This window comes from Lissotriton helveticus, chromosome 5_1 (genome assembly GCF_964261635.1).
Source record: "Lissotriton helveticus chromosome 5_1, aLisHel1.1, whole genome shotgun sequence".
In the NCBI taxonomy this organism is placed as follows: Eukaryota; Metazoa; Chordata; class Amphibia; order Caudata; family Salamandridae; genus Lissotriton; species Lissotriton helveticus.
The window spans coordinates 379,873,564-379,890,570 of NC_136065.1; positions in this window are offsets into that span (position 1 = coordinate 379,873,564).

Genomic DNA, 17,007 nt, shown 5'->3' on the forward strand with positions numbered 1-17,007 from the left:
ATGACGTTGTCCGCCAGTCATCCCGATAATAATATTTCTCTTCCCGATGACTGATATATCCCCTTTTAATCGGTGTCTTTCAGACGAGCGCCTTGTGAATTTTTTGAGAATAATGAACACATCCAGGCACGACGGCAAGATCGGACGATCTACACCTTAGTGTTTATTAAATAAGGTAGGCCTTCTATGCCACTGCCCTCCCTTTTTGTTCAACGGATTACCCAACTAGGGTTGGTGTTATAATATTAGTCTTTTCATTACGTTTTCCAGACACCATACCAATCAGGACAAGGCACCGCCAGGAGACGGAACACGCCTTACCGGGCTGGCCGTTTTTCTACCTGTTCCGTCAGGTAATTTAATAGTCCCATGGGTGTTATTCCCAGCTTGTCCCTAGTATAACGACCCTCCTTTTAATACTTTTAATACTTTTCATACTTCCAAACTTTGTCCAAACGGGCCTCCGTTTTTTCTAGATTAACTATGTCGGGACTCTTTGAGACCGCTTTAAGTAATGAGCGTTTCTTTCTAATTTTGTGCCTAGGAATCAGCCCCACCTTACCCTTCACCCCCCCTCACGTCCTGATGAAGACCCGCGAGTAAGGATCCACTGTCCTACACCTTTGGGTCGAAACGTAGACCATCATCTACTATCAAGAACTCCTAAACCCCAGATTGATAATAATAATCATTACGGGAGTCTCTTTCTCATGCAAAATGTGCTGTTTAACATGTGTTTCCTCTTGACCTCCTACATGTGGATCAATGATAATTATGGTTTTACTTATGGATTCTTGCTTAATGATTTTTTGATTAGTGATGTATAACTAATTGAAACACACCCCCCCTCCCTTGCACTCCTTCCCTCCCTTCTGTGGGCGCACTTGAATTTTGTGTACTATACCATTGATTTCTCAATCATTGAATGTCTTTTGGTGCAGTGAAAATAAAAACACTTAGCACCATCATTTGTTTTGATTCTATTTAAATAATTAGGTGAAAGTAAATAATTATTTTTGTGCTTGGTCTGGGACCCCTCCATATACCTCAATGTTTAATCTGAAGCACTAAAATGTTTTCACATTTTCTGACAGCAATCCTTATACTGTATGTAATACAATTTTAAAATAATTACCTAAGTATTCAGACTACATTAACTCGCAAGCTGCGACCTCCTAGCACTATAAATCCACATGGCCCCGTTCCCCAGTGCACCAACCAGGATCCCAATCTGTGACTGCCTGGTTACACACACAGATATTTGCAGTTATCACATTAACCAAATGAGCTTTCATAATGCTAAACATATATTTCAAAGTGCCTGTAAACACTGCTCTACAAACTACGTTTTGGCTAACCTTGTAACAGAAATGCTAATGTACTTGCTTATAAAATACTTTGAAATCAAAAAACAAAACAGTGCACTCCCTACAGATTACTATAGCTTGTATTTAATTGTCACTTAAGGTGTGCCTGTGACATTTGACTTGTATTTACTGAAGGCGAAAGGTCAACAAAATAGTTGCAGAATATTTAGTTTTTAGCTACTTCTCTGCCTCCCTACTCCCCCTCCCTCCCCCCCCCCCCCCCCCTGCACTCAGGATCACAGTTTCCTTCCCGTACTTGTTTATGCACTTCAACAGATGACCCCGTGGCTCTCAAACTCCTCAACTATTTTTTTTACTTGAAAAGTTTTATAAAGCGCGAACATGCCCCGGCAGGGTATCAGGACGCTGTACAACGCAGCAGCCGGCTGGTTAAGCTAGAGCAGGAAAACAATAGATAACTACGCATTTACAGCAGAAGCACATTGGAGGCAAAAAATTACTTCAAGGAAAGGAACACTTGTGCCCAACGATCCCTGCTGTTTCCTTTTGCCAACACTGAGGTTCTTCTTGATGACCTTGCAAAGCACTGCAGATGAAGCTGACTACCATAGCTCCAAGTATGTAGGGTGACCAGAATTTAAAAGTCAAAAACCGGGACATTTCACAAAAATAGAAGAAGGACTACAATTTTACTTCAAGCGATGAGAGCTCTCCTCAGTAGAGAATTACAGAACAGGCAGTAAGAACATACATAAAATGTCATTTTTAAACCCAGTAGCTTGCCTGTTAGTTAAATTGCTTTCTTGAAACAACTGCTCACTTTCCCTCCTTTGTAAAACATAAAAAACATCTCCTACCGTTTTCAGTCGACCCTCTCTAAAAACCGGGACATGAGCTACATTTCTTGAAATTTGCTGGGACAGCTGGTTAAAAACAGGGACCATCCTTGTAAAACGGGGACGCCTTGTCACCCTACATGTATGCTATCACGAGATATGCCAGCTCGATGAATATTCTAATTTAGCAGCACTCATGCTGCACAGAATCAAAAAAGCTAGAGGCCACACTAGCACATTCGCCAAAGTGCCAAGACCTAGAGGTGGGCAAGCCACTGAAAGCTCGTGCCAGGCTTGAACCAGATGTTTGGCTCTGGCTCGACTCGAGATCCTCTTCCACCCTCCAGCCCAAAACGAGCCGAGCTTTAATTTGGCTTCTGCCTGCCACATACCTATAACCTCATGCGCCAAGGATGGAAGACAACGGATTCACATTTTTTTTCTTTACTCTTTTTATGAACATTGCTCATAGTACCATACATTTCCAGACAGTATTCATAAAATACAGCATGTGATGGAATAGCAGTATACAATACAGATTAAAACATTTGAGGGCACAAGTGGGAATTGAAACAGGAGGACGAGATAGCCATCTAGTGGACGAAATATGAAGCTAGGAAATATGTCCCAGGTTCCATACTTGAATGCGTGATCCTATGCAACTATTTAATCTCTCTGAGCCTCCTTTGTAATTACATAAGAGAGAACACCTTCAAATTCCAGAGTTCAGAGTGTGCACCAATGCCTCTCTAAGGGTGGGTGACTGAATGCTCGAGCCAGGCTCAAGCCCCCTGAAGCCTGGCTTTGGCTCAACTCGGTGCCCTGTTGGAACCTCAAGCCCATGGGTACTTGCAAACATGTTCCAAGGGGTCAGAAAGTATGGTCTGTGGTGTGACCGAGGGCCACATTAATGACAACAGGGTGAGGGTGAAGGGGAAGTGAAGCATGTACATAGTGTGCACAGTGAATCATGGAGTTATTTTAATGGTATCATTTATACTGCCCTCTAAATTAAGCCCCTAGTGTCTAGAAGAGTCATAGATTTGACAATACTGTATTATGCAGTATCTGAGCTGCTATCCCTCTACTGTGTGCTGGGGTAAGACTGCCCTGCTTGCTTTTGCTACCTTTGGTGAGTCAAGTGCGCAGAAGTAACTTGATTATTAAATAGAATCACATTCTCCATATAGCCTTTAGTCTCTTACCTGTAAGAATTAAGAGTGCTTATTAACAATCCCAGCTTCCACCCTAGATCAAATTGTGTGAAACTAGACAATTGTTTTATTTCATGTTGGCACGTCTTTCTTTATTATCACATACGAGAGCACCTTGAAATATACAAAGTCCGAGTGTGCGCTGTACTAAACCTCAAGTTTGATTTAATAATCTATAATGCTGTTCCATGTATAACAATAACCTAGGCCACATAGAGTTTGCATAGGATAACTGACTTGCAACTTGGTTCACTAATGGCATTTTTGTCAGAACGGGAAAGGCGTGAATGTTTACAAATTCAGGATTGAGAACTATCACTTTTACAACCCCCCTTTCAATGCAGTGATATAATCTGAATCTCTAAAGGTGAAACACTTCCACAAGTTAATGAAATACTCTTTTTTTTTTTTTTTGCTGAGTCTTTATCATATTTTTACATGCTTGTTAAACAATGATTTTAAAATGAAGGTGCTTCTAATGAGAAGTGGGGCAGGACACCTTTGCTTCTTTTCCTTTTATTTCAGTTAATGTGTAGATAAATAGTTGCTGGTTTAACAGCTTTCTGAAAGTCACTGCTTAGTCAAGTAAACAGCACCCCAGGGGGACGCATGAAAAGGTCTGGAGGCCACATTAGGCCCTTGTGTCCCTCCTACAGCCCATAATGAGCTAAACTTTCAGGAGCCTTCTGTCAGCCACCCTCCCTCTACCCAGGATGTGACGTTACGGCTAGAGCTTCATACATAGGTACTGGGCAACCACATTCGAGCCTCAGTATCGGCTCAATATCCTGTGATGCTGGACAAATTAATCTCCCCATGACTCTTAAAAGTGACTGTGCCCTTGTGTAATATAACTGGTGCCCACCTAGGGCGCTTCAGTACCTTCTGGTTGACTGGATGTATGACGGTACAACGCGTACCATTACAACATGTCCCTTTACGACGCAATTTTAACAATGCAAGTCGTTACCACGACTTGCGTTGGGGGGGCGCTGATAGTGAATAGTTTAATTTACTATTCCAACACCAGTCCCCGTGGATAGTAGGGAAGGTGTTGGATAGTAAATTAAACTATCCCCTATCCTAGAGCGCCCTCCAGCGAAAGTCGTTGTTAAAGCTGCGTCGTAACGGTACCGCGTTGTACCAGTTACGTTGTAAAGGATGTTTCCCGGTTGACTTTGGGGTAAACACTGCAGACATTTGCACAAAGAGGAGAAAACAAAGCATTAAAAAAAGGAAAGACAAATAGATACCCACTTAGTGGCTGATTTGTAGAGAGTAAAACCTGACAAAAAGTGGCAGAGCAGCAGTCACCTAGAGAGTAACAGAGACCAGGCAAGCTCTGCAGCCCCTCAGCAGTACACACAGGATCAGCCAGAGCATGTGTGGTACTCATCACGGGCAGGCACAAAGGAGTCTCAGTGCCGGACACCAAGAAACAGAGTGATTCCTGCTGACAGATTTGTCGGCCATTTTGGGACCGCTAATATGACAGGAGTGGACTCTGAACACAAACAGCCGCGCCGGTGCAGACAGTGTGTGAGGAAGAGGGGCAGCAGCTGCGCTGGCGGCAGGGTCGGTGTAATACAGCCCGGTCTGAGACCGCAGGGGGCAGGGCGAGGTGCCCAGACCAAGCAGCTAACGCACAGGCCGCCCTGGCATGGGTATCTGCTGATGCGCGCGCGGACACGCGAGAAGGGCGCGCGCCTCATCTGGGCCCGGCTGCCAGGGGTGTGAGGAGAGATGCCCAGCAGGGGATGGTGCCAGCCCGGCCTGTGAAGGGCACGTGATGGATGGCTCAGCGACGGAACAGGCCCGCTGTCACGAAGAGCTCTGTGGATGACGAAGAGCCCGGACACCCGAATAATGATGGATGAGGGCAGTGCTGAGAACCCCGTGTGGAGACGCAAAGAGCGGCTCCGGGGGATGTTACAGGCCAACGGGGTGCCGGCTCCTAGTCCCACAAATAGCAGATGCCGGAGCCGCACTGAATATAATATGCGCGGCCCCTTATGACTGGAATAGTGTAAGTGAGAGTGGAGCGATAGCTCTGCTGTCTGAGGCCTGCTTGAGCCGGGAGAAGTGCCGATTCACACTCGAATGGGTAAAATCCGTGACATCTGAGAGACACGTTTGAGGCTGTTGTTTCGTGATGACTGCAAAATGTAACTTCTTATTAATTTAAGTCACAGGTAGGTACTGCACTTATGGCAATACAGATCTTTTTTATTTTGTGCAAAGCAGCATTTTTGGTTCTCTGCGAATTTTGGAATGTTTAGAAACTTCTGTACTAAGGCCATTTTAGAAATGTCTTATAGATTTTGAGAAATGTTCTATAGAATCAAATGATTTGCTTCGTGAAATTCAAGTTAGAGCAAAAGCTTCAGAAATTAAGGAGGAAGGACCGTGTTCGAAGAGAGGAAAGTAGGCTAACAACACAGTTGGCACTCACCGAGGAACTAATTTATTGTAATACCAGCTCGAGTTGCGGATGGGCTGTGGCGTGTGCACTTGCATAGGGAGTTTTGAGGGAAGGATGCACGCCTATAACCTGACACCCATGAGGTTTCTTTTATATCCACTATTAGTGAAGAGCCGAGCACTTGGGGGCAGAAAAAACACAGATGGGGTGTGAGGCAATGTGTGGGAGGGTGCAAACTCTCTTGTGTCAAAACACATAGACTGATGAGAGATTTACATGAGGGGCAGATATATTGGCATGAGGGGATGAGAGGATATGTGTGTGGGTGGGACGGATTTCCTACACATTTCAACAATCAGGCTATCCATGCCTTCTGGAATGTCGAAGATAAATAAATGATGTAGTCTGTTTGGTTATTTTTGGCCACAAAGGGAGATTGTGTTTCTGCAGATCTGTGTATCCTTAGGGATAGGTCTCCTGTGTGAGGCTTAATTCTACTCAGTCTGTTTAGCTAAAGACCCTGAGTCTGTATAACAAGCAGGTTGCTTTCTATGGCATGAACCTGTAAGATTTGTGTACTCCCAGTGACAGTTCGACTGTCTGAGGGCTATGTATGACTTGTGTGATGTAATATAGTGCTTTTTCTGTTTTTCTGCAGGTAGGATCTGTGCCACATATAGGGTAGGGCAGCCCTCTAAGGCATAAGCATGCACTATCTGTGTATCCCGAAGGATAGCACTGCTATTTGAGGCATCAGCCTGTAAGACTTTTGTAGATCTACTGTCTAAGGCAACGCATTGGATGATCTCTGTGACTAGAGGTCTAATTCTTCATACCATGGCCCGATGCAGTTAAAATCTGTCTATTCTGAGGGATAGCTCAATTGTTAGAGATATTAGACCAAGATCTCTGTAAACCAAGGGATGGCACTAAAGTCAATATCTTAAATATGTAATATTTCTCAAGTATTTTTCTAATGTTCGATGCCCAAGTGAGTAAAGTCTCTAACCTGAAGGGTAGCTCCACTTTTGAAAGCCTGACCCAGAAAGATAAGAATAGGACACTTTACCCCGCACACCTTTACTCCGGGTGCCTATACCCCCCCAGTTTTTACACCGCAAAATCTTTTACAACGCAGGGCTTTACACCGCAAACTATTACAAGGCATTCCCCATTACAACGCAATTTACTATTCTAACTCCACTGTGGCGTTACTTTGGGGAATGCATTGTAATAGTTTGCAGTGTAAAGCCCTGCATTGTAAAATATTTTGGGGTGTAAAAACTGCAGGGTAATGGCACTGCAGGGTAACGCATGTGGGGTAAAAGATGTTTCCCACTGTGATATCGGATACTTTCCAGACTTCTGTGAAAATTACAAGTTTAATAGCAGATGTGTCCAGCTTTTGGGGAAAAGTCTGGCACACACACCCTGTGTGTAGCCTCACATGTGAATGACTCGACCCATATTATTTGCATTTCAAATGTAAGCCTAGGCTGTGACTATGTAGAAAGAACATTGTGAGAAGTTGGCCTGATGTGCAGTGCTCACTATTCTAGTGATCACTATATATCAGTCCAAACAACCCTTATTGATGATTGGTTGTAAGTCAACCTTATAGACCAGCTATCCTAGTAGCATGGATACGAGCAGTCTAAGGCTAAGACTCTAGAGGGCGTGTTAAGCCAGCTGTTTTACCATCACATTACCCCTTGAACACCCAGTGAAAGGACACCACACAAGTGTTATGAAAATAAACAGTGTATTTATTAGAATCACAACAACCCTGTACTCTTTATGAGGACAGGGTGCTAGGCACACAACAAAACTCTTACGAAAATACTTAAGTTAGCACGTTATACACAAATGCCCGAGGGGCACGAAAAACCATATACTTAAAAAGTGGAATGCGAAATTACTAGCAGGTAAGTACAGTACTAATAGGCTTTGGACTCGCTAGGACTTGACTATAGAATCGTTAGATTACTTCTAGGAGACCTAGGGGACTCGGGTGCAGAGTGTGCACTCTCACGCGGGATGCGGGACAAAGTCTATGGAAGCTAGTAAAGGCAAAGTTAGTGTTCACGGGCGAACCCGACCTGGTAGGAAGAAAACGACAGTGGATCCTGACCCTAGGATAGTGAGGCTATGCTGGGACACCGAAGTGCCGAAGTTACCTAGCCCAGGGGCTGCAGCTGCATAGGTCTGAAAAGACGTCGGGGATCTCGTTGCCGGACCAGGAGCCTGGAAGAAGGAAGTTGCTGGCAGGCGACCAGTGAAGGAAAGTTCGTTGGATCCAAGCCTGGATCAAGGAAGAAGAAAACCTGAAAGCAGAGGGGACCAAGTTCTGAATCACTAGCCAGTGATTAAGTGGGCACCAGGATGGCACCGGGCGAAGTCACCTCGACTAGGTGAGTGGGCGACGCTGGCTCTGCAGATCTCACGGACCAGGAGGCGTTGTCGGCGACCAGGATGGAGAGGCGAGCTGTCCCACGATGGATGAAGCTGTCGGCGTCGAAGTTACCCAGGATTGGGCAACAAGCCTTGGCTAATTCAAGCCCACGCGGTGGACTCAAAATGGCGTCTTGAGTGGACCAGGAGGGTCCGGGGTGCTCCTCTTTTGGAAGGGAGCAAGGGCCAGCCTGGAGCAACCAGACCAGCAGCAAAAATGTCGTCGGGCGTCGTTCAGAAGGCCACAAGCCAGCGGGCTAGTAGCCAAACAACACGGTGAGCAGCAAAAAGCAGAAGGGCCCCACGCAGATCGTGGAGATGCTGGGAGGCTGCACTTCGGTGCTGGAGCTGCTCAGGGTCGGGGCTTCTCGGACCCCAAAGCACTCACCAGGAAATTACTCGGCGGGCTTGCTGGAAAGAAGTCGTGCAGTCTTGAAGATGGCCGGTCCCTCGAGGTCTCGTCACACCCACGAATCTCAGCGTGACTGATGATGCAGGTAGAGGTCAGAGGTGCCAGGGAAGCCGGTTCTCGTCGAGCTGGGCAGTCTTGATCCGGAGGAGAGACTTGCAGCAGACCGCAGTGTTCTTAAGATGGTGCCTGCGGATGCAGGGTGACTACTCCTTAGTCACAAGGGAGAAATCTTAGGAAGAAGTCTTGAGTTCCTTTCGTGGAAAGTAGTTTCAGGATTCAAAGATGATCTGATTTGGAAGGGGGCCAGTTCCTACCTTTATCCTGTAAAAAGGGGCTGGCACGCGACTAAGTCCTGCCCTATGGGTGGGACTAGGAGGGGGGTGGTTACACCCACTTCCTTGGCGGGCTTTTCCCCAGCACAGGGTCTGGAGTGACCCTGGAACTGGTTCCAGCCAGCCTATGCACAGTGAGCACCGGGGTGCCACGTGCAGTCACCTTCCTCTAAAGCCCTGCCTACCTACAATACACAAAACCCTGTCTGGGACGGTGCTGGCACCGCCCCTGGCAGGAAACCCTTTGTCCTTATCTCCTGCTCTGGGAGGACTCCCAGCAGCAGGAGGGCAGACTTGTGTCTCGGTGGCAGCATCCATTTTGTGGAGCTGAGGCTCTGTTTGACTTTAACCGGGGTTAGGGGTTACATACATGTCGTGTCCCTCTAGAAGGGTGGAATGCTAACCCCGTCGCCAGAATTGGCGAGGGGTTAGTATTCCAATTCGTATGACACCTTACTCGACATGTTTTGATAAAGCGATACCAGAGTTGGCACATAACCGCGAGGATTATAATGCACTTAAGAGTATATGGTATGCGATATCATGGAAACGGCTAAGGGATGGATCCCGAAAGCCGCAGACAGGCTCAGCTCATGCCAGAGCACCATCTCACACGATTCCAAGCACTCTGCCTTCAGGATTGTTAAGGCCTGCCATAGGAGTGACTGATAGGAGATCTGTGTGTCCATTTTTAGGGTTAGATATAGGTATACTGTTGGACAGGCCACATGAAGGGCTCGCTCCCTCCCCGCAGGACAGGGCCCGGGCCACCGTCAGCACCATTGCCCGGCCCAGCCGCCATCTTGGACACGGCACCACGCGGCCGCGCGGCCTCAGCCCGACCCCAACCCTGGGCCTGGCCAGGCCCCGACATCCCGGCACCACCCTCCACCCAGGAGGTGAACGGCCCACTTGGCAGGTCAATGGGAGTACGAAGTGTCGATGGCTCTCCCCCGCCAGGTGCCGAGCACCCCCAGCCTCCTTGGGCGCTGGCTCCGCCCCCCTGCTGGGTGTCTGGACTCCCTCATCCCAGACCTCCCGACCTCCAAGAGCGAGGGTCCGGACATCAAAGGGCGCCACTCGTGAGGCTAATTCTGTTTGAACATTGTCCCTGGCTGCTGTAGCTCGCTACTGGAGTAGCTGGGAGCTGTCCTACCTCCTGGGGGTTATCTGCAGTTCCTTCTGGCCGCAGTGGAGGTGAGAGGCGCGGCGAGCGGGACTGCGAGGACCAGCTCACCTTGCAACACCGCCAGCTGGTTCCTCTTCCCGCCGCGCCGCGCCCCCTCCCAGTGCCACGCCCCCTTGCCTGGAGTCTTCATCACCTCTCGCGGCCCCCGCTTCGCGGGTGCCGCTCGTGAGGCTAATTCTGTTTGAACATTGTCCCTGGCTGCTGTAGCTCGCTACTGGAGTAGCTGGGAGCTGTCCTACCTCCTGGGGGTTATCTGCAGTTCCTTCTGGCCGCAGTGGAGGTGAGAGGCGCGGCGAGCGGGACTGCGAGGACCAGCTCACCTTGCAACACCGCCAGCTGGTTCCTCTTCCCGCCGCGCCGCGCCCCCTCCCAGTGCCACGCCCCCTTGCCTGGAGTCTTCATCACCTCTCGCGGCCCCCGCTTCGCGGGTGCCGCTCGTGAGGCTAATTCTGTTTGAACATTGTCCCTGGCTGCTGTAGCTCGCTACTGGAGTAGCTGGGAGCTGTCCTACCTCCTGGGGGTTATCTGCAGTTCCTTCTGGCCGCAGTGGAGGTGAGAGGCGCGGCGAGCGGGACTGCGAGGACCAGCTCACCTTGCAACACCGCCAGCTGGTTCCTCTTCCCGCCGCGCCGCGCCCCCTCCCAGTGCCACGCCCCCTTGCCTGGAGTCTTCATCACCTCTCGCGGCCCCCGCTTCGCGGGTGCCGCTCGTGAGGCTAATTCTGTTTGAACATTGTCCCTGGCTGCTGTAGCTCGCTACTGGAGTAGCTGGGAGCTGTCCTACCTCCTGGGGGTTATCTGCAGTTCCTTCTGGCCGCAGTGGAGGTGAGAGGCGCGGCGAGCGGGACTGCGAGGACCAGCTCACCTTGCAACACCGCCAGCTGGTTCCTCTTCCCGCCGCGCCGCGCCCCCTCCCAGTGCCACGCCCCCTTGCCTGGAGTCTTCATCACCTCTCGCGGCCCCCGCTTCGCGGGAGCCGCTCGTGAGGCTAATTCTGTTTGAACATTGTCCCTGGCTGCTGTAGCTCGCTACTGGAGTAGCTGGGAGCTGTCCTACCTCCTGGGGGTTATCTGCAGTTCCTTCTGGCCGCAGTGGAGGTGAGAGGCGCGGCGAGCGGGACTGCGAGGACCAGCTCACCTTGCAACACCGCCAGCTGGTTCCTCTTCCCGCCGCGCCGCGCCCCCTCCCAGTGCCACGCCCCCTTGCTATACCTAGGAGCACCTGGGCACGCGCACCGCGGGACGCGCGCGGGGCGATCCCCGGGGCGAAGACCGGGCAAAGAGCGGGCCGTTTTAGGCCGTTAGAGGCCGGAAGAGACCGGACCGGCCCACCCCTCTAACGCTCCCCGCTCTTGTCCCCCTGTAGCCTATCCTACAATGGCCTCCAGATCCTTACGGAGCAAGTCTGTCCAACAAGGCTCAAGTACTCTGGAGAAATTCTTTCCAAAAGCGAGTGCTCAAACTAGTACTTGTCATTTATCTACAGACTCCCCCCTCCTGATGGGCCCTGAAAGTGTGTTCGTGGACCATGGGGAAACCCTTTCTACAGAGGCCAGTACACCGAATCCCCCGGATGTTACTCACATGTCACTACTGGACAGTATAGACCAGACTATTGAGTCGGTCCTCCAGCAACTAAGAACCCCCTTAACACAGAGGGTTAGGAATTCCCCCCGCCCACCTGGGATTTCTGACCATTCCCCCATCACGGACAATATGGGAATAGATTCGCCTGAAGCGGGTCAGGGCGTACTGTCTCTAGAGCCCGCAGTTAGTGGGGGGGAACACCCTACAAAAAGGAAAAGGTCCAGGGAAGCAAAGGGGGCAAAAAGGGCAAGAGTGGATACTGTTGAATCATCTTATGAAGATACCACAGACATCTCGCTTTCACCTGATCTCATTGTTGCGGGGTCTGTGGTAGACTCCGGGGGCTCTCCAGTCCCGGTGTCATTACCCTTGCCGCCGGGCCCATTTACTTTTGGGGGGATAACTTCTAACAGTGTAGATTTAATTATTAATTCACTCACAGCTATCATCAAAAACTTGTTAACCCCCATTGTAGTTAGGTTGGATGCCATAGAGAATAAACTTCAAGCCCTGGGAACTAGCCATACTGGGAAAAATCCGGGGCCAGGTACAAACGTTCCAACAGCTATCGGGAATCCACATGGGAATAGATCACAGTCACCCGCAATGCCCAAGGCCCACATTGCAGCACCGGCGAGCACATCCGGCGCGTCGACGTCCCAGGCACGCCCCTTGTTACCTCTAGCGTCTGGGCCTCCTGTCCCGGCCCCTAGGAGATCCAAGCTGCCTCCTGCGCAGCGACCGGGGGGGGTAGCGAGTGCCACCAATGCCCCGACTGGTGGTATCGCTCCCCCGCCCGAGAGGCGCAGGGTGGTTAACTTGCCTCCGGAAGCGGTCCCCTATACGGCAATTATGGTAGGAGTTCCGGAGCTAACCGATGGCACAAGGGAGACCCAAGATTCCTTACGCAATAAGGTTATCAGTTGGCTTAGTATTAATAGGCCGCTGCCTCCGAACCTGAAAGGCGAGGTCCTGATGGTAAGGAGGATTCCATGGATCGGCCCTACCCCAAAGAATAGGATAGGGGATTGTATCATCCTAAGCTTCAAAAGCCCACATGTTGCTAACTACATCTGCAACTGGCTTGTAAGGCCTGACAGGTCCAACATTGAGTTAGTACCCCTCTCATACTTCTACCCTAGTGACAGCAATACGCTGACAGGGAGCAAGACGGGGTGGACTAGAGTAGGCTTTGCTGTGGATGGCTCGCGGTACAGACCTAGGCATTTTTTACCACCTGCCCAGACAAATTTCATTCACCCTAATAGATTTTCCTGCTTGGATCAGGTTGACTGACCACGAGCTAGGGAAATTTTTTCTGATTCAGGGAAGAGGATGGTTGAGGTGACGCAAGGCCCGGTGGGCTCGGGTGGAACCCTTGTGACTGCCCCCAAGCGGTATGATAACGCCACAGAGCGAATTCCTGATATGGCTGATATGGCTGATAGTTCTGGACAACTGGGACCCTCCACTATTACCAGCCCTGTCCACACTCTGCAACCTGGGGTGGCGGACGTGGTCGAGCGTTCAGCCAGCATGGTTTGTTGCAACTGCCCCCAAGCTACTAATTCATCCTTGGCCGCCGTACAACCACCGTCTGGAGGCCAAGGTAACCTGCCACCGGATCGGGGGTTGAGAATTCTCTCATGGAATGTGGCGGGAATTGCAAATAAGGAGGGTACACCGGAGTGGGACCAGCTAGTAGCTGGCAGTGATAGCCTCCTCCTCCAAGAAACATGGGCGAGGGATACCCAATCCAGGAGAGGGTTCGACGTATTTGAAATCCCCGCCAAATGGAGTGGGAGGGGGAGGCCATCGGGTGGCCTGGCAATCTGGATTGCGAGTCACACTGGGTGCCAGGCGGAGCAGATCCATACGTCTTCGCTGGACATTCAGTGTGTTCGGCTTACATGGCCCGACAAACCAGCGTGGGCCATCGTTAACGTCTACTCGCGTCCAGTAGCCTCGTCAAATGAATCATCAACTATAAACGAGCTGTCCTCCTTCCTGGGCCAACTCCCGGGAGGCCTCAAGGTGGTGCTTGGAGGAGACTTCAATTGCCACTTTGAACCTCTGGAGGGGTTATTGGATGGTGCCCTTACGGCCGAGGATGACTATTGGGGGGTGCCACCCTCGTCTTCTCCCCACCCCAAAGCCTGGTCTCCTCTAGCACTCCAACTCATGTCCCTTACCTTGAATTGCGCACTGAGGGCTTGTAATGGTCGTACTCCTTCCGATACCCCCTCGGTGTGCACTTTCAACAGAAGGGGACATGAGTCGAGGCTAGATTACATCATGGTGGATATTACACTCTGGCCAAAAGTACTTGACTTTGGGGTGTTAAATAGGGCAGATAGTGATCATAATGCCCTCTGTCTAAGCATCCAGAGCCCTCTGCCCTCGGCGGTTGCATCCCCAGTAGAGCAAGGGGAAGACCTGGGGGAATTGCGCCTCTCGACAAATAGGCGCCGGGTTAAGTGGGGGAAGCTGGTTAGCTCGGAAGAAGCTATCGCTAAGCTCTATGAGCTGGCACTCCCAAGGTTTGTGGAGGTGGATGTTCTTCTGGCTGAGCCAAGGATCCCAGAATTTAACGAGGAACTGGGTAATATACATCAGGACCTAGTGAGGGATCTGGCTGAGGTCTTCTACCCGGTGGTGCCAACTCGAAAGAAAAAGACCCATGCTCCAACCTGGTATACCTCCTCCTGCAGGGCAGCAAAATCCGAACTTATTGCCGCGATAAAAGAGGGGTCCAACAAGGCTAAGGTACGTGATCTCAGGAAACACTACAAATCAGTGATGGTGACTGCCAGGGCCGAGTGGGACTGGATCCACTGGCAGGATCTCTATGATGCTCTAAAAGCCAGGGATTCCAGGAAATTTTGGGCCCTTGTAAATAATGGGACTGGGGAGCTCACTAGAGCTACTGAACCTAATATTGCACCCGCAGTCTGGGAGGCCTACTTCGGGGTACTTTATCAGGACATTGATTCTTGCCCTGATGTAGCCCTCCAGGTGCCTCGGGGCTCCCAGGGTTCTGGCATGGAACTATCCTTGGGGGAAGTGGAATCTGCCCTGGAGCATCTACCATTGGGGAAGGCGCCAGGCCTAGACAAGCTACCCGGGGATCTTTTTAGGCATCACCCGGACATCTGGGGTCCATACCTTCTTATTCTTTTTAATGCCATCTTAGGAGGTATGCCAATCCCCGGGTCTTGGCTGGGGGCAGAGATTGTTCCAATCCATAAGAAGGGATCTACCCTGCTCCCCGCTAATTATAGGCCCATAAGCCTAATCGATGTCCCCCAAAAGCTTTTTGCGCGCCTCATTCTAAACCACCTCATAGACTGGGTCGAGGACAATGACATCATGAGCCCCCTTCAGGCTGGCTTCAGGAAGAACACGTCGACCATGGACCAAATTTTCCGCCTCCTTCTCCTATATTGGAAGACGGTCACGATAGAGGGCGGACGTTTGTACATGGTCTTCGTGGACCTGAGGTCAGCCTTTGACCTCGTCCCCAGAGGCAAGCTATGGGAGGTTTTGGAAAAGCTAGGAGTACCCCCCCACCTTCTCAGTATCATCATCAGGTTGCATGAGAACAACTTTGCACAAGTAAGGTGTGGGAGGGATGGTAAGCTCTCGGGCAAATTCCCGGTCCGTCGTGGCGTCAGACAGGGTTGTGTCCTGGCCCCTACCCTGTTTTGTCTGTACATCAACAGCGTCATTCAACACCTTGACGCTGTTAAAGACAATGACGCCCCGCTTCTGGCAGGCAGGAGGGTCCCAGCAATAATGTTTGCTGACGATACCCTCCTGCTTTCCAAATCCCCAATGGGGATCCAGAGGATTGTGGACGGTTTTGGCATTTTCTGTCGCCAGCATGGGCTGGAGGTGAACACTGGCAAAACCAAGTTCATGATCTTCAACCCCCCTACCAAAACCAGACCCAACCCAACAATGGGGGATACTACCTTGGAGAGGGTCTCGACCTTTATATATCTGGGGGTATCATTGCAAGAAAACTTGTTGTGGGACTCCCAGGTAGCGAGGTCTAGGCTTAAACTCTCCCAGCTATCGGGTGCACTCCTGAAGGTGGCCAACAAGTCCTCCTTTAAGCCTGTAAGTCCGGCCCTGGAAACTTACAGGTCCCAAGCGAAGGCGGCAGCCTCTTATGGTAGCGAGCTCTGGGGACATAAGGCTGGTAAGGTCATGGCAGGGGTAGAAAATTGTTTCCTTAGGCGTTTACTTGCTCTCCCGCAAGGTACGCCACTCTTCCCCCTAAGACTTGACCTGGGCCTTCCGTCTTTTGCCGAGGATCTCCTGTCAAAGCCTGTGAAGTTCTGGCATCGGATCTGGACCACCGAGGAGTTGTATCACTACAGACAGGACCTCATTCACGTTATGAGGCTGAATATTAACAGCAAAATTCCCTGGCTGGCACATATCAAGTCGGAACTGACTAGTTTGAATTTGCAAGACCTATGGGATGATCCAGCTCAGGGCTGCCAAAGGATCTCGCGAAAAACCCTTGCCCAGCTGTACAAGAACAAACATCTTGCTGCTATGGTTAATGTTCATGACAGTGGCACCCTGACGGGACGTTTTTTAGAATCCAAAAATTCTTATCAATTTGAACCTTTTATGGATTTTATTTTTCCTCTTTTAGCGAGGAAATTGTTCCTGCAATGGAGGTTTGGTACACTCCCTACCAAAGTTTTTACTTATAAATGGTCTACAGGGGGTGACAAACTCTGCCCGTGCTGTAAAGCCCACGACGAAGATGATCTGCACATAATGTTTGGGTGTTATGCTTACCGGAGCCCGAGGAGGCGCTGGATAGCACCCTTGTGCAGGAATTTGGGCTTTAGGAAGTACCCACAGGCCTACAGGGTTATGAAGACCAACACTCTGGGCCATATTGTGTTTGCGGTTTCAAAATTTTTAATGGCAGCATGGATAATAAGGAAGAAAATGTCCCCCTGATTTATATTACTTTGCTCGTGTACCTTATGCAGGCCTAGCAGGACCTCTTTTATTGTATACACTGTGTTTTAAATGTATGTATTGTTTTTATTGCATCTTTTATGGCCTATGTGGCCGAAATAAAGAATTTTTGGAATTGGAATTGGATATCATGGAAACGGCTAAGGGATGGATCCCGAAAGCCGCAGACAGGCTCAGCTCATGCCAGAGCACCATCTCACACGATTCCAAGCACTCTGCCTTCAGGATTGT